The sequence below is a fragment of the Bos indicus genome, chromosome 13, assembly GCF_029378745.1.
Source record: "Bos indicus isolate NIAB-ARS_2022 breed Sahiwal x Tharparkar chromosome 13, NIAB-ARS_B.indTharparkar_mat_pri_1.0, whole genome shotgun sequence".
NCBI lineage: Eukaryota > Metazoa > Chordata > Mammalia > Artiodactyla > Bovidae > Bos > Bos indicus.
In genome coordinates, this window is record NC_091772.1 from 63,392,572 (window position 1) to 63,410,233 (window position 17,662).

Below are 17,662 nucleotides of genomic sequence, written 5' to 3' on the forward strand. Positions count from 1 at the left end.
AGGTGGACCAGAAGGAGAGTGTCATTCCAGTTGAGAAGTGCATTAGCCTGGGAAGCAGGAATCCCTCCCTGTTACTGAATCTTGGGCAAATCATTGCACCTTTCTGAACTTCGGTTTTCTTCTTTGTGAAATGGACCTGGCATAGAATAGGCACGTGTGTGCTAAGCCATTTGTTGTGTCTGACTCTGTGCAATGCTATGGACTGCATCCTGCCAGGCTCCTCTATCCATGGGATTCTCCGGGCAAGAATACTGGAATAGGTTGCCATGCCCTCCTCCAGGGGATCTTTCTGACCCAGGGCTCGAACCCATGCCTCTTATGTCTCCTGCATTGGCAAGTTCTTCACCACTAGCACCACCTGGCATAGAATGATGATTCTCAAAGTTGGTTCTGCAACACCCCATGGAGCGACCACTGTTTAAGAAGGACGGTTGGTGGTTGGGGTGGGGAAGCCTAGAAGGCAGCACTCTGGGTTCCCTGCCCAAACTTCAAACAAAGCCAACTCCTCTCTCTCATCCATTTATGCGTTGCGTTTCTGTGAAAGGTCTGGCTTAACAGAGGGCTCTGTAGCTTAACAGGTTTAAAGACCCCTGGATAAGATGTCTTTGGAGATCTTTCCTGTTCTACTAGTTTGTGAGTTTATAAGTTATAGGAGAAAGAATAACTTTCACACTGATGATAAAACCATTCTGGGTGTTTTGCTCTATGTCAGGCACTGAATGCTAAGTGCTCTACGTACATTTATCTTGTTAAAAAAAAATCAGTATAGCAACCCTATAGTGTGGGGAATTTTTAAAAATTATTTACTTGGCTGCACTGGGTCTTAATTGCAGCATGTTGGATCTTTGATCTTTGTTGCAGCATGCAGGATTTTGTTCCTTGATCAGGTATTGAATCCATCCCCCCTGCATTGGGAGCTCAGAGCCTTAGCCACTGGACCACCAGGTAAGTCCAGGATGTAGGGAATTTATTATCTCCATTTTGCAGATAAGAACCTGGGACTTATTGGTGCAGCCATTATGAAAAACAGTATGGAGTTTCCTCAAAAAACTAAAAACAGGGTTGCCACATGATCCAGCAATCTTACTCCTGGGCATATATCCAGAGAAAACTACAAGTTGAAAAGATATATGCACCCCTATGTTCATAGTAGCACTATTCTCAATAGCCAAGACCTGGAAAGAAACTAAATGTCCATTAACAGATAAATAGATAAAGAAGATGTGAGATTTTATATATATTAAAAAGTAAAGGCATCACTTTGCTGACAAAGGTCTGTCTAGTCAAAGTAATGGTTTTCCAGTAGTCATGTATGGATGTGAGTTTGGGACGTAAAGAAGGCTGAGTGCCGAAGAACTGATACCTTTGAATTGTGATGCTGGAGAAGGTTCTTGAGAGTTCCTTGGACAGCAAAGAGATCAAACCAGTCAATCTTAAAGGAAATCAATCCTGAATATTCATTGGAAGAACTGATGCTGAAGCTGAAGCTCCAATACTTTGGCCACCTGATGTGAAGACCCACTGGAGAAGACCCTGATTCTGGGCAAGACTGAAGGCAAAAGGAGAAGAGGGCAGAAGAGGATGAGATGGTTAGATAGCATCACTGACTCAATGGACATGAATCTGAGCTAACTCTGGTACATAGTGAAGGACAGGGAAGCCTGGTGTGCTGCAGTCCATGTGGTCACAAAGAGTCAGACATGCTTTAGTGACTGAACAACAACAACAACATATATATATATGTGAAGGAATATTACTCAGCCATAAAAAGGAATGAAATAATGCTCTTTGCAGCAATATAGATGGACCTAGAGATTATCATACTAAGTAAGTCATAAAGAGAAAGACAAGTACCATGTGATATCGTTTATATGTAGAATTTAAAATATGAAACAGATGAACATACTTACAAAAGAGAAACAGATTCACAAATGTAAAGAACAGACTTGTGGTTGCCAATGGGGGTCGGGTGGGGGAGAGAAAGATTGGGAACTTGGGAATAGCAGATGCAAACTATTACATATAGGATGGATAAACAAGGTCCTACAGTATAGAACAGGGACCTCTTTTTAATACTCTGTGATAAATCACAATGAAAAATAGTATGAAAAAGAATCAGTCAGTTCAGTCACTCAGTCATGTCCAACTCTTTGCGACCCCATGAATCGCAGCACGCCAGGCCTCCCTGTCCATCACCAACTCCCACAGTTCACTCAAACTCACGCCCATCGAGTCAGTGATGCCATCCAGCCATCTCATCCTCTGTCGTCCCCTTCTCCTCCTGCCCCCAATCCCTCCCAGATCAGTCTTTTCCAATGAGTCAACTCTTCGCATAAGGTAGCCAAAGTACTGGAGTTTCAGCTTTAGCATCATTCCTTCCAAAGAACACCTTATATATGTATAATTGAATCTCTTTGCTGTACAGCAGAAATTAACACAACATTGTAAATCAACTATACTTAAACTTAAAAACAATTAAATTAGAGGGGAAAAAAGAACCTGGGACTTGAAAGATGAAGTAATTTCCTCGAGAGCACACAGTATTGTTAAGTAGTGAACAGGGGTTTGGATCCAAACTGACTAGAAGGCATGAACTGGCAGCCCACAGGCCAAATTCAGCCTTAAGATATGTGTCTTTCAGCCAGCACCATGCTTTTTTTCTCTTTAAAATTTGAATTAGTTTCCAGCATTTAAAAACCAAAAGATTTTGTCTAAGAATTTGAATTTAAAACTTATTTTTCTCCTCACACCTGGCAACTGCCCACACTGGGAGCTTATACTCCTACATGAGTTGTAGTACCTCCTTTAGAAGGGGCATGAACTCCAGGTTTGCTACAGACCCCATGACTCCCTGTTATCTTAAACCTGACCACTTTGCTTATTTATGGTACTTGCCTGGCCCTGTAGGTATCTGATCTGGCAACCCCAGTTCTAAGCACAAGCCTGTTTCTGCCTTAATTTCTTCCTTCTTACATCGCTCCATCGCCATCTGTTCCTTCTCCAGGTCCTGCTGACTCTCCTCATCACTTCTCTGTCATCTGCTCCCTCCTCTTCATTCGCCTGCTTTTCTCATCTGCCTTTTTCTTTGCCTCCCACAAAGGCAGAGTCTCTCTACTCTTCCATCCCCTTGAATCCATCTTCTTAATTCAGATCTGGGTAGCTCTACCAATGTCATTGTCAAATCTCTGAAAAAGGATTCGCCCATGCTGGGTGAGCTCAGAGGGCAGAAATTAATTCCAGTGGTGGAGACAGGAGGTCATTGAAAGCATGAGTTGGGGCTCAGATGGCCCTGGGTTCAAATCTTTGTTCCTTCATCTACCATCTGTGAGACATCGGCCTGCCACATTTCCTCGTCTGTAATATGGGGACAAAAACAGAACCTAGAGTCAAATCAGATTGCTTTCAAAAGTTCTTGCAACCTTGACACTTCACCATTTTAAAGCAACTTCTGCTCAGAACCTTTCAATTATTCCCACCTCCTACTAAGTTGAGTGGGGAAATCAGTTCCTCCAAATACTAGTTCTACCTTACTTCTTTTTAAAATCTATGTATTTGGCTGCACCAGGTCTTAGTTGCGGCCTATGGAATCTTTAGCATCTTGTGGCATGTGGAATCTAGTTCCCCGACCAGGCAGTGAACCCAGGCTGCCTGCATTGGGAGCTCATAGTCTCAGCCACTGGACCACCAGGGAAATCTAACTCAGTTTATACCTTGTGCGGCAGAAACCTCAAGCTCTTACATTCCTGCCTTCATACTTGCTATTCCCTCTGTCTGGAATACCTTCCAGCATTCTGTAAACAAATATCTCATAAATATGTGAGACATTAATACCTCCACCTGTTGAACCCTACTCATTTGCTTCTGTTAGGAAATCTTGTAAGTTAAAAAAAAAAATTCCTACTCAAATGATTCAAACTCTAACGATACACTGGTGCACAGAAAAGTCCAGAGGTAGGTCAAGCTTCAGGTACGTCTTTATCAGGTCTCTGGCTCATTTTTTCCAGCAATATTTTCTCCATCCTGTCCTCTTCTATGTGATGGGTTTTGTTCTCTATTTGGCTTCTCTCATGGTGGCTGTGATGGTCAATTTTTTTAAAAACTTAAAAAAAGTCTTTACTGAATTTGTTACAATATTGCTTCTGTTTTTTGGATGCAAGACAGGTGGGGTCTTATTGGTTCCCTGGCCAGGGATCAAACCCACACCTCCTGTATTGGAAGGTGATGTCTTAACCACTGGACCACCAGGGAAGTCCCTGTGATGGTTAATTTTATGTGTTAACTTGATGGGCTAAATTATGCCCAGATAGCTGGTAAAACATTTCTGGGAGTGACTGTGAGGGTGTTTCTGGAAGAGATTAGCATTTGAATTGGTAGGCTAAGTAAAGAAGGGCAATGTGGGTGGGCATCTTACAATCTGTTGAAGCCTGAATAGAACAGAAAGACGGAAGGATGAATTTGCTCCTCTGCTTGAGCTGAGACATCCATTTTTTCTTGCCCAGGACACTGGACATTGGTGCTCTTGGCTCCTGGGCTTCTGGACTTGGACTGAATCATACCATTGACCTTCCTGGTTCTCTAGCTTGCAGATGGCAGATCATGGGACTTCTCAAGCCCACATAACTGCGAACCAATTCCTGTAATAAATCTCTTCTTCTATATATCTCAACATATCCTATTGGTTCTGTTTCTTTGGAGAACCCTAATATAGTGGCTAAGAAAAAATTCTGCCACAACTCTAGGCACCACACTGTTCAGAAGGCAAAAGGATATCTCATCTTCATGCTTCACCTTTATTAGACCAACAGTGGTAGATCTTTAATAATCAGAAGGTAGGCAGTATAGTGACTCAGTGTGAAGGTTCTAAAGTTGGATTCCATCACTTATTAACTGTGTGACCTTGGGAAAGTTAGCCTTTTTGCCAGTTTCTGTACAGTAGAGATTATAATAGTAAATACCTCATAGGAAGGACTGATGCTGAAGCTGAAACTCCAATACTTTGGCCACCTGATGTGAAGAACCAACTCTTTGGAAAAGACCCTGGTGCTGGGAAAGATTAAAGGTGGGAGAAGGGGCCGACAGAGGATGAGATGGTTGGATGGCATCACTCACGCAATGGACATGAGTTTGAGTAGGCTCCGGGAGCGGGTGATGGACAGGGAAGCCTGGCGTGCTGCAGTCCATGGGGTTGCAAAGAGCTGAGTTGAGCGACTGAACTGAACTGAACATAGGGCTGTTGTGGGAACAAGCTTGAAAAGCACTTAGCAGATTGCCTGGCAACTAGTAAATGCTCCGTGTTAGCTAGTGTTGCCAGTATATTTCCTCAGAAACATCTCCCTTTATACGCTAATCTTCAGGGATTCTTCTGGACGACGCAGAGTACTCCTAGCATTTCTTTGTTGAATTCATAACCATGCATTCAACTAACATTAAATGAGGACCTATTGTTTTAGGTTCTGGGGAATGAACAAAACAGACAAAATCCTTGTGGAGATGACACTGCAGTGAAAGGTAAGGGGGCGGGAGAGACAATAAATGTAATATTTCATGTTGTGATAACTGCTACAGAGAAGAATTCACTAAGAAAGGGTGTGAGAAGTGCAGAGGAGTAGCGTGCTGCTATTTTAAATGTGGGTCATTTCCTCAGGTTTCCCTAAGGAAGTGACGTTTCAGCAGCAACCTGAAGGAGAAGTCAGCCATGCCAGTATCTGGGAAGAGAGCATTTGAGGCAGACACAAGAGCCAGTGCAAAGGCCCTAAGATTAGCAGTGTGTTTGGCATGGCCAGAGAACAGGATGGAGGCCAGTGTGGCTGGAGTAGAGTGAGATGAGGTGAGAGGAATACAATAGGGGATAAGGTCTGAAGAGTAGGAGGGGGCAGATCACACAGAACTTTATAGGCCATGATCATAATCCTCAGTGCCAGCAGGATGCCAGGAGGGAAGATGATGTCACCAGCACAGAGAAGTTTTATAATTGAGGCCGTGAATAGAAAGGGGTGAGTGCTTCAACCTTCCTGGTGGGGGCTGGTCAGAGAGGACCTCTCAGAGGAGGTCATCCCTGAGTTGAGTGTTGAACAGGAGGCATCTGGGCAGAAAGGAAAGAGCAATTCAAGTAGAGAATGTGCTGTATCAGAGAGAGCTAAGAGATTGTGGTCTACTCAAAACAAACATGGTAAGGCTAATACACAGAGAGGGAGGTGAGGCACCAGGGGTCAGCCAGAAACAGAGCAGAGGAGACTGGCAGGGACTAGATTCATTAACTGGTTTTTGATTGACTCATTCATTCCCTCAAGTGTTTTTTTGAACACTGGGTTTATGCACTAGATCTAGTGACACAGTGATATACACAACAGTCTAAGATTCCTGACCTCATGGAACTTACCTTCCAGTGCAGAACATGGGCAAAAACATGTAAACTGATCAATAAATGACAAGACTAAGAAATGCCGTGAAAGACATGAACAAGAGGCCTAGTTTGTCAAAATAGAGAACATCTTTAAGGTGACTGTTCAGGGAAGATCTTTCTGAGGTTTTTTCCCCAAACTTTTTTTTTTGTGGGCGGGGGGCTGCTGCTGGGTCTTAGTCGCTGCATGGGGGGTCTTTTGGTGGCAGCATGTGGGACTTAGTTCCCTGACTTGGGATCAAACTCAGGTCCCTTGCATTGGGAGCACAGAGTCTTAGTCATTGGACCAACAGGGAACTCCCAGGAGGTGATATTTAAGCAGAGACTTGAGGCATAAGAAGAAATCAGAAGTTAGAAGGGGTGGGGGAAGAACACTCTTGGCCTTAGGCTCAGTCATCACCATCTCTCTAATTTGATTTCTCTTCCTTTTGAAGCAAGATACAGAGATCATTAAACAACACAAGTGTAGCTTTAACTGCTGGTCTGGCAGATTCAGGCAGGTTTCATTTCAAACTCTGCTCTGTGCTCAGGAATCCAGTCTCTTAGGCAGGTTCTGGGAGAAGTGATGTGAAAAATCAGTTCAGTTCCTCAGTTGTGTCCAGCTCTTTGCAACCCCACGGACTGCAGCACGCCAGGCTTCCCTGGCTTCCCAGGCTTCCATCACCAATTCCCAGAGCCTGATAAAACTCATATCCATCCCATCGGTGATGCAATCCAACCATCTCATCCTCTGTTGTCCCCTTCTCCTCCTGCCTTCAGTCTTTTCCAGCATGAGGGTCTTTTCCACTGAGTGGGTTCTTTGCATCAGGTGGCCAAAGTATTGGAACTTCAGCATCAGTCCTTCCAATGAATATTCAGGACTGATTTCCTTTAGGATGGACTGGTTAGATCTCCTTGCAGACCAAGAGACTCTCAAGGGTCTTCTCCAACACCACAGTTCAAAAGCATCAATTCTTCGGTGCTCAGCTTTCTTTATAGTCCAACTCTCAAATCCATACATGATTACTGAAAAAACCATAGCTTTGACTAGACAGACCTTTGTTGGTAAAGTAATGTCCCTTTTAATATGCTATCTAGGTTGGTCATAGATTTTCTTTCAAAGAGCAAGTGTTTTTTAATTTCATGGCTGCAGTCACCATCTGCAGTGATTTTAGAGCCCCCCAAAATAAAGTCTCTCACTGGGATGTGAAAAATACAATCACAGAATCATGAGTCGGACGTTGCATGGAGAATCTTATCTTCCCAGCCTTCAGGGAAATCTACAGCTGAAGGGCTTACGGTCCTCACGTGCTCTACGGCTCCACGGCTGCTCCTTGGAGGTTGCACCACTGATTTAGGTAAGTTTTTGACAGGAGAAATATTCATGAGGCAGGACAAACATCCAGATCGAGATCCACTTATAACATTTCCTGCACCTTGGAAAGGTTCACTCTAATTTAACATTTTTTTTCAGGTGGAAGTGGCACCTCCTCCCGCCCCTCACGGCGGAGTCTCCGCCCAGTCACAACCAGCAGCGTGGACCCTGGCCCTGTCAGCGCACCAGGCTCCCTTGAAAGTGAAAGGACCTGGGGTTCCTTCCTACTTCGTCTCTTCCGCATCTTCCCGGCACCGCCCACCGGCAACTAGTTTGGGCCCCTTCTCCAGGCTCCGCCCAGCTCCAGCCCTACTTTCCTCCTCTTGCCCCTTCGCCATCGCCCTCCTTCCGGCTCCTCCTCAAGTGGCCACCTTCGGGTTCCCTCCTCCTGGTTCGGCTTCCGGGCCCGCCTCCTTCTGTCCCGCTTCAATCTCTCCTCCCTTTTAGGCTTTTCTTCAGACCCCGCCTCCAACACCATGCCCTAAGGGCCCGTACTTCCCCAAGCTCGCCGGGTCCTCCCTCCACTCTTGACCCCTCCCCTGAGTAGGCCCCGCCCCGCCCACTCCTCCTCTTTTTCATGCTCGCCCTTCCCGGGTCTGCGAGGCCGCCACTGCCTTCCATACTTGTCTCGCGCGCCTCTCTTCTCGCCTTAGCACCCTCTCGGCCCCGCCCCGCCTTACGCTCCGTACTGGTGTAAGAGAGCGTCTTATCCCGCCCTAGGCCCGCCTCCTTAGGCTCCCACCTCAGGCCTTCCTCCCTGTTAGGCCCCGCCCCGACCTCTCCTTTCTCTTCTCCCCGCCGAAGCTCTGGACCTTTCCAAAGCTAGGTTGAGGGGGTGGGAAGAGCAGCTGCGTCTCGGGAGCCAGGCTGTTAGGGCGGGGCTGCGGACGCCGCGCGAGCGTCGCCGGGCTCTTCTCTGGAGACCGAGGCGAGGGCAAGGGGTGGCTGGGCCCAGGCCGGAGCGGCGAGCGGGGCCGAGCTGAGAGAAGCCCCTCCGGGCACCCCCGCCGCCGCGCGCCTCAGTGGTCCGGGCCAAGGGAAGGACTCGCGGCTGCTGGGCTCGCACCGCTGTCAGTGCGGCGGGGTGCGCGAGCAGCGCGGGCGCGGGGCGGGCTGAGCTGAGAGAAGCCGAGGGGGCGACGGGGGCGACTCCCGCGTGTGTACTCAGCTCCTCACGCTGCGGCCGGGGCCGCCTTCTTCCTCCCTCCCTCCCTCGCTCCCTCCCTTCCGCCCCCGAGTGCGGCGGCACCGCCTCCTTCCGCGCGGCGCGGCTTCCTCCAGACCTCTCAGCGCGGGTGAGTGGGGGCCGTGAGCCGGGGCGTCTCCTTCAAGGTGCGGGGAGGGGGTGCTCCGGGTTCCTTTTCGATCACCCACCTCTTCGCGCGGGCCGCTGCCTATTTTTAGAAACTCTTTTTTCGGCCCTTCTGGGAGTCTCGGGAGCCGGAGTAACTCCCAGCCCCCTTCCCCCGCACCTTCCCCTCTACTCGGCCCCGCCGCCTTGGGTCGCCGGCCGGGCCCGCCCGCGCCCGCTCCAGCTCCCGCTCCCGGCTGCCCTGGCGTTCCCTGCCCGCCTCCTCTCCGCGGGCCGGGCCTGGGCCAGGAGTTGGCGGGGTGGGCCCGCGCCCGCTCGGAAGTTGGAGTCTTTTGTGCTCGCGCCCCGCCCCGCCCGCCGAGGGGAGGAGGGGGGAGTGGAGGCCGCGCCGGGGAGGCCTCGGGCGGGCCCGGCCCCGGCTCCGGCCCAGACCTGGGGCGTTTTCCGACTCTCCCTCCCGGGCTGGGTCTGCGGGATCCCCGAGACGCGCAAAACTGGACCCGCTTGGCTCCCTAAGGACCTGAGCGCCTCCTCGGTCCCCGCCTCTCCCGGTCCTGGGCTCGTGGCACACCTTGGGCTTCTTAGAGGAACAACAGCAGGCCCTCGAGCTGGGGCCGCGCGCCGCACTTCACGCAGCCTTTTCCCGGCGGAGCCTCAGTTTGCCTTTCAGTGAACCGGGAGAAAGAAAGTCGCCTTGCAGGGTATTTTGTGGATTCAGGGAGGAAACTGATGTGTGAGAGAAGTGTTTAATACCAACAGGTAACATTTAACGGACTTGACGCAGGAACTTCGGCAGCCTGTTTCCGTAGCCTGTTTCATAGAATGCTCAAGACTGCCTTCTGAGGTTACCCCCATTTACAAAGACAGAAATCAAGGCTCCGAGAGGTTAAAGAATGTGTTCCAAATCACAGTGTGTAGCCACCGAAGTGTAAAGCCGTAGTGCTGGTGTCTGTTATTTATTTCTTAGTGTGAGCTTGTGTAATCTCTTAGTGCAGAACGGATTTTGAGTCCCATCATTAGATGAGAGACCTATCTCCGTCCTCTCTGGTTCACGGGCCAGTGTCCATTATGGATGAAATTCCATCCTGGATCTGTGCGAGGTCGAGGGGAAAGGAAGTAATTACAAATTTCTTGCTAATATTGCCCCTTAGGAGTGGATGGATACAGAGGACTCCAGATTTCCAGCACACTTAAGTTCCCTGGGGTTTTTGGCTCAAGGAAGGCGTAGGTCATTTAAAGCAGTGAGGTCCATCTTTTGTTTGTTTATGGCATGTTCCTCCAAATCTTGTCTATTCTGTAGTGTTTAAAGGGAGGGGGAGCAGAAAGTGGCTTAGACTCTCCTGCTTTCAACTAGAGACTTATTTTCTTATTTTCAGATAAGGCCCAGAGGGGTAAAAGTGGACTAAAATTAACTTTGGCAAGTGTTCTAGTTTTCCAGTGTGTTTGATGCCTGTGTGTAAAGATCAGGCAGGGATGTTCCTAGGCCAGGTCTTGAGTCTACTGATATTTGCTGTAGTTCTCTGGAGTCTGGAGGATCCCTTTTCCAAGATTGTGGATTTAAGAGTAGTGGTACATAGGACTGCCAAGGGGTCCTCTCTAGTCTTTTTTTTCCTGCCTTTTCCCTCTTTTCCCTTAACTTCGGAAAGGGGAAGTAAGTTGTCTAAATTCACAGACTGCTTTAGTGACAGAATCAGAACTAGGATTTCAGTCTTCTGACTCTGAATATTTTTATTTCTACCATAGTTTGCCACCTTTTGAAAGAACAGTAAACTAGTTATTCAGGCCTTAAGACCCAGAATCCCGAGTGAAATCACCAGGAAGTTACTTAGTCCCAGCATTAAAAGGAAGCCAGGTTTTGTGCGCTGCAAAACAAATCATGCAATATTTGTCCTTTTGTGACTGGCAAAGCAGGCACTCTCATAAGTTACCACTATTGTTGCATAGTACTTTGTTTACGTTTTATAGTTCTCTCTTGTAACCATTATCTGATTTCATTTCTCATCTAGTTCCCTGAGGTAGCTTGTAGTGTTTGGTTTATATTTCCTTTTTTACAGCTCTAATTGAGAATTGAAACATAGCAAGGTTTAGGGCACTTGCCTTAGATCACCAAATTAACAAGTGGAGAGGACAGGACGTCTCTCATGGGCATAGCATTTGATTTGCTGTGGCACCATGAACTTGGCTACTCATTGTGATTCTCTGAGCCTCAGTTTCTTTATCTGTAAACTCTCACAGGGTTGTGTGGGGCCTGTGGGAAATGGCTGTGAAAGTGCGTTGTGGCAGTAGGCTAACACATACTAAGTACTTTCCATGTACCAGTCACTGGATTAAGGACTTGTGTGGAGTATCTCATTTAGTTCTCAAGAGCTACTGTGTGAATTAGGTACTATTATTAAACCTGTTTTGCAGAAGAAACAGTTTATATGACGTGCTCAGGGTCATGTAATTGATAACTACAGACAATATAATTTTAAAGCTGGTATGCTTTTTTTTCTGTAAAGGTACACATAAGATAAAATTTTACCATTTTAACCACTTTTACATGTACAGTTCTGTGGCATGACATATATTTACATTGTTGTGCAACTATCACCATCTGTGTCTAGAACTTTTTCATCTTCTTCAACTGAAACTACATATAAACACTTATTTTCCATTCCTTTCTCCCTCCTAGCAACTATTATTCTATTTTCTGTCTCTGTGAATTTGACTACTCTCGGTGCTTCATATAAATGAAATCATGCAATATTTGTCCTTTTGTGACTGGCAAAGCAGGCACTCTTAGTGCCTCCCTTAAGCCCAGAGTGCTCTGTAAATGCAAAATGATGATTAGGCCTCATCTGCAGTAGGGTGTGGCATGCAGTTCCCCAACAAGGACCCAGGCCTGCTTATACCCCTTTGGTTAAGCTTCCCTACCCCTTTCCCCCAACTCTGCAGATTAAAGTTCCTTATCACTGAGGCCTTTTTTGCGGATTTCTGCTTGCCCCTTCTGTGTCTTCTAAAGGGAACTCCTGCTCTTGAGATAGAACCCAGGGGACTTCCCAGCTTCTCCTTGTTTGCATCTTCCTTTCTGGCCATCCTGGGTTTGGGCGTATGGGACTGCAGTGATCGAGAGTAGCAGTGCTATGACAGCAGCTCAGATCAGAACTGCTCAGGATGATTAAGTGGATTACCTTTATGAAATGCTCCCTCTCCATGCCCTCCTCTTTGCATAAAGGCACACAAGAGGGATTAGTTTTTGGGTTTCTAAGAGGGTATTTACAGAGAAGACAATGGCACCCCACTCCAGTACTTTTGCCTGGGAAATCCCATGGACAGAGGAGCCTGGTAGGCTGCAGTCCATCGAACTCGACTGAGTGACTTCACTTTCAGTTTTCACTTTGATACATTAGAGAAGGAAATGGCAACCCACTCCAGGGTTCTTGCCTAGAGAATCCCAGGGACGGGGAAGCCTGGTGGGCTGCCGTCTATGGGGTTGCACAGAGTCGGACACGACTGAAGTGACTTAGCAGCAGCAGCAGCAGCAGCAGAGGGTATTTATGGATCCTCGTTGCTTGCAGGTGGTTAAGATGGAATTAAATGCTGCATTTAGTCTTTCAAAATTCCCTTTGGTTTGACTGCTTCTGTGTCTTTGTGTGCTTTGGGGGGTGTGGTGGTAGCATGTGGTATTTATATTTGTGAAATGTAGTTGGAATTTTGTCCTGAAGCCAACAGAGGGTTAGGTTGGGAGGTGTTCCAAAGATGGATAATAGGGCAACAAAAACAGATTTGATCATGTTGCACTTGCCTTAAAAATCTGATGGCCCAATATTGCTTACATATTAAAGCCCAAACCCCTGAGTATGATAATAAAGTCAGAAAGTACTGAATTGTTTATTGGAGAGAATCTTTTATAGTTAAGGGACTTAAAGTCATAGACCAGGTGGCCACCTGGCCAACATTTGAGTAGGCTACCTGTTGAGATTCTGTTTCATTGGGAACCTCATTATTGGAAAGTTTTCCATTTACAGAACAGTTATTAAGCATCTGCCACACATAGCACTAAGCTTGGGAATTTGGGTGTCTCGGGGAAGACAGACAAAGAAACAGGCAGTGTGAGAAGTGTTGTGACGGGAACAAGCACCGTCAGAGAATGGAGGAAGGAAACTAACCCATCCATGGATGGTAAGGGTGGGAGTTCCTTGGAGAGATTGTTTAAGCCTACACGTCAGAGAAAAGACTAAGCCAGGAGAAGAAATCTGGGGAGCTGAGGAGGAGACAGGTAAGACTGTTTTCAGTTCAGTCACTCAGTCATGTCAGACTCTTTGCAACCCCGTGGACTGTCGTATGCCAGGCTTCCCTGGCCATCACCAACTCCCCGAGCTTGCTCAGACTCATGTTCATTGAGTCGGGTGATGCCATCCAATCATCTCATCCTCTGTCATCCCCTACTCCTGCCTTCAGTCTTTCCCAACATCAGGGTCTTTTCTAATGAGTCAGTTCTTTGAATCACGTGGCCGAAGTATTGGAGCTTTAGCGTCAGTCCTTCCAATGAGTATTTAGGACTGATTTCCTTTAGGATTGACTGGTTTGATCTTTTTGTAGTCCATGGGACTCTCAAGAGTCTTCTGCAACACCACAGTTCAAAAGCATCAGTTCTTTGGTGCTCAGCTTTCTTTATGGTCCAGCTCTCACATCTGTACATGACTACTGGAAAAACCATAGCTTTGACTAGAGGCACCTTTGTCAGCAAAGGAATGTCTCTGCTTTTTAATATGCTGTCTAGGTTGGTCATAGCTTTTCTTCCAAGGAGCAAGTGTCTTTTAATTTCATGGCTGCAGTCACCATCTGCAGTGATTTTGGAGCCCAAGAAAATAAAATCTCTCACTGTTTCCATTGTTTCTCCAAATATTTGCCATGATGTTGATGGGACTGGATGCCACGATCTTTGTTTTTTGAATGTTGAATTTAAGCCAGTGTGTCTTTTGGAGAGGTGTTTTCTTTCTTCGTTCTCTTCCCTCCCTCTTCCCTTACCTCCCCTTTCTTCCTTAGGCAGTGGTAGGGGTGTAGAGGTGGAGATAGGATTTTCACATGAGTGACTGAAAACCTAGTTTTAATTCAATTTTAGCTTTATATAGAAAATGTACAACTGGAGGGAGGAAAATGGCAGCAGTAATGTTAGCCTGCTGTCCTTACAGCTGCCCCCTTGGTAGTGTAAGGAAAGTTTCAGATCCATGGTGGGATATAGCTCACAGACTTTCAGGATGAGAAAGAAGGGGCAGTGGGGTACATGGGAGTCTATTCGTGGGCCTGAGGATGTTTGGTCTAGTCCTTGGCTACTCATTCAGTGCATGGGATTGTCCAAGCCCCTTTCCTTCTTATTGCTTCATAAAATAATCAGAGGGCTGAAGGATGAGGCCTGGTGACAGAAAAAGGATTTGACGTTCTTCTAGTGGAGAGTAACTATCAAATAACCTGAGACAGGCATCTGCTCAAGTATTGTTAGTTATCTCTTCTGTTTCTGCAGCCCTTCCATTTTCCTCAGTCTTTCTGTCACTGTCATAATGGCCTCCATGTGAATAAATGCTGTGCCTCCGGAGGAGGGGAGGAAGGATTGAGTATTATCCCTAGGTTCTAGTCTGCATCTCCCAAGAAGCCATTCAAACTGTTTGCTTCTCCTGCTCTCTATGTTGGGGTAGGGGTCGGGAGTTTGTGGTTGAATATTCAGATTTTCTTAGGCTCAGACACATGTATTTGGAGTGTTCCACTGACTGAAGTGCAAATCTGACTATTCTCCCACCATGCCCAGTGCTGTTCCGCTGGGGGAGCAGGGATAGCATTCAGTGGGCTTTTGACACTTGCCAAACTTGTGTTAACTGTAATTACCTAATACTCCCTGGATCTCAGTCTTCCTGTCTATAAAACACAAGGGTTGGACTGGACAATCTTGGATCATACTTTTACCTCTCAACAGTCTGAATGTTTGGTTTTATGGGAGTAGCTTGAGAATTTATCTCTGAAAGGAGGAAGGGCTTTGTGAGAATATTGAGAGTATCTCACAGGGTTAAATTCTGGGTTCATAGATACCTTTCAGTGTATAAATGATGGATATTGCTTTTTAGAGTGGACAAATTGCTGAAAAATTGCTTGTGAGATGAATTTACCAAATTATCTACTGAATTCCACTATAAACTTGGAGCTGTTGTCCCATGGGGCAAACTTGAATCCCGTGACTAAAAAGTTATATTCAAAAATGTAGCAAGCTGTTTAAAATCATAGAATAAAAGGAAAGTTGAAAAAACACTGTAAGATTCCCAAACACCACTAGGACTGGAAAAACACTGGACCAGAAATTTGCATTTCCTTAGAGCTTTGGCTTTATGAGATAACGTCTGCTGAGGTTACCTGGCCCTTAAAATGCCATCTGTAGAGACTGAATAGTTCTGTTTATTTGTCAAGGTAAGAATCATTGCTTTATTCCAAGTAAGTATTTTCATTTGGAAGGTCAGATTTAGTGTTGTTGGCCAGGTTTTCATTCTAGAGGCATTTATCTGATATTTAGCTATCTCCTGTTTGTTTGTTTTATGAAGGATTTCACTAAGCCTAGTTAAAGGTAGTGTTTGCCTAGTGTCTGTTGATCTATTTGTCTAGTTTTCCTTCACAATTCTTCATGCTAGTGAAAGCAAATGCAGTAGTAGATTTAAAAGAATTGTCTCCATAACTCATTATTTCTCTAGGTCTGCTCTACATCTGGGCTTCCTTTCTGGAAGGTATGATCATGCTGCACTGAGAAGTCAAATGTTGTTCTCTGCTTAACACATACCATGTTAAAAGGCCTTGAGACTTTGTTCTTCCAGATAGCAGTAAGCTGGCTCTGAGAAATGGTGCTCTCAATATAATAATGATAGCTGTGCCTGAATCAGTTGAACACAAGAATAACTTTTCTTCATACCTTAAAGGCTCATCCTAAATTGATTTTCATACCAATTAAAAATAACTTTACTAAAATTAGGGTCTTGGGTAGAGTTACCATGATAAGTAGGTTACCTAGCTGCTGTAGCAAGGTTATGTCAGCTGCTTTCCATCCCTAAGTCCAACTATTTGTTCCAGGAATTTGGAGTACCAACTATGAGTTCTCCCTATGGAGAACATACAAACCAAACAGGACATGATTGCTGCCTTCAAATTACATTCAGATAAATACAACAGGTCCTAGCTTATACTTACCTCTGCTGCCTTGGCCTGGATATTTTGGTTGAGAGTTCAAACTGAAAATAGCAGAATTGATGGATGTAGCATTAGGGCAGGAGGCCGATTTTAATATCTCACTTTCAGTGTTTGAATTTGTTTTTGACCTTCCCTCCCTCTCTTCCTTTCTACCTGTTATCTAGATTTTCTCCTCTGTTGCTGAGGTGTCTATCAGCCATTGTGTAAAGTCAAGAACCTTAGGGTAAGAGGCGACATTGTCCTCCAGGCTTGGGGGTGCAGACGCCTGCCTAGTGCTTGCCGTGTTCTCACATCAGTTCTTTGACTGGTTTCCAGAGTTGATAATGTCTAGCTTCTTACTTGAGGGCTTCCCTTGTAGCTCAGTTGGTAAAGAATCTGCCTGCAGTGCAGGAGATCCGGGTTTGATCCCTGGGTTGGGAAGATCCCCTGGAGAGGGAAATGGCAACCCACTCCAGTATCCTTGCCTGGAAAATCTCATGGACAGAGAAGCCTGGTGGGCTGCAGTCCATGGGGTCGCAAAAAGTCGGGCATGACTGGATGAAGAAAATTAAGTTTCAGACTTAATTATTTTAAGTTTTATATGCAGTTTTAAAATAAGATAGCTCTCTGTTTTGCTTGCAAGTAGAATTGAGGTGTGGTTTCCGGCATTAGTTGTTTTTTGTGTTGATTTTGGCTGCATCGTGCAGCTTGTGGGATCTTAGTTCCCTAACCAGGTATTGAACCCAGGCCTTCAGCAGGGACAGTGCGGAGTCCTCACCACCAGACTGTCAGGGAATTCCCATTTGATCGATGTTTGACTTGTTAATTATGACTAATCGGTGGTTTTTGAAACCCATTGCTACTGCCTCTGCCAGCCTTCTTTGAACACTTAGCAGCATGGAACCCTACGAAATGGAGCTTACCCTGTCTTGAAGGGCTCTTCCTCGTCTCTTGTCCCTTCCCTCAAAAAAGAAATGTTATTTGGTATGCTGTGTTTTGTTCATGATTTCTTCCAACAATTTAGCATTGTCCGTGAGGTCTGGAAGAAAAGGAAATATGCCTTTGTTCAGTCTCACAGTTTGGGGACAGTATTGAAATCAGTCGGCCAAACTGTATGGCTCTCACTGAGTGCCTCCCCTGGTGCTGTGAGGGAGGTGAATGTGTAAAACAGTCTCTTGTCTTCAGGGAACCTGTGGTCTCTGGGGAGATAAGGTAATCATGAAGTTGTAGCTGATAAGACAGTTTGGTTTAGAAGACTAACATCTTTTGTTTCCTGGAACTAATTTGGTCATAAAAACTGGAATAAGTCATTGTCTCCTCTGTGGAACTTCATTTTCTCATCTGTTGTTGTTCAGTCGCCAAGGCGTGTCCAACTCTTTGTGACCCCATAGACTGCTTCATGCCAGGCTTC

At 46.0% G+C, this 17,662-nt stretch overlaps 1 protein-coding gene across 4 annotated transcripts in view; it reads left to right on the top strand.

The window, feature by feature from the left end:
* The first annotated feature begins 8,589 nt into the window (after nucleotides 1-8,589).
* Nucleotides 8,590-17,662, top strand: part of RALY (RALY heterogeneous nuclear ribonucleoprotein) — a 90,394-nt gene continuing 81,321 nt past the window's right edge. Inside the window, exon 1 of one of the 4 annotated variants that reach the window (XM_070801525.1) lies at nucleotides 8,590-9,049. The gene's annotated coding sequence lies outside the window, so the exon portion shown is untranslated. Of the gene's footprint in view, nucleotides 9,050-9,494; nucleotides 9,826-17,662 lie in introns of those variants that run through there. The other 3 variants (XM_019972280.2, XM_070801526.1, XM_070801524.1) reach the window with 3 other exon arrangements.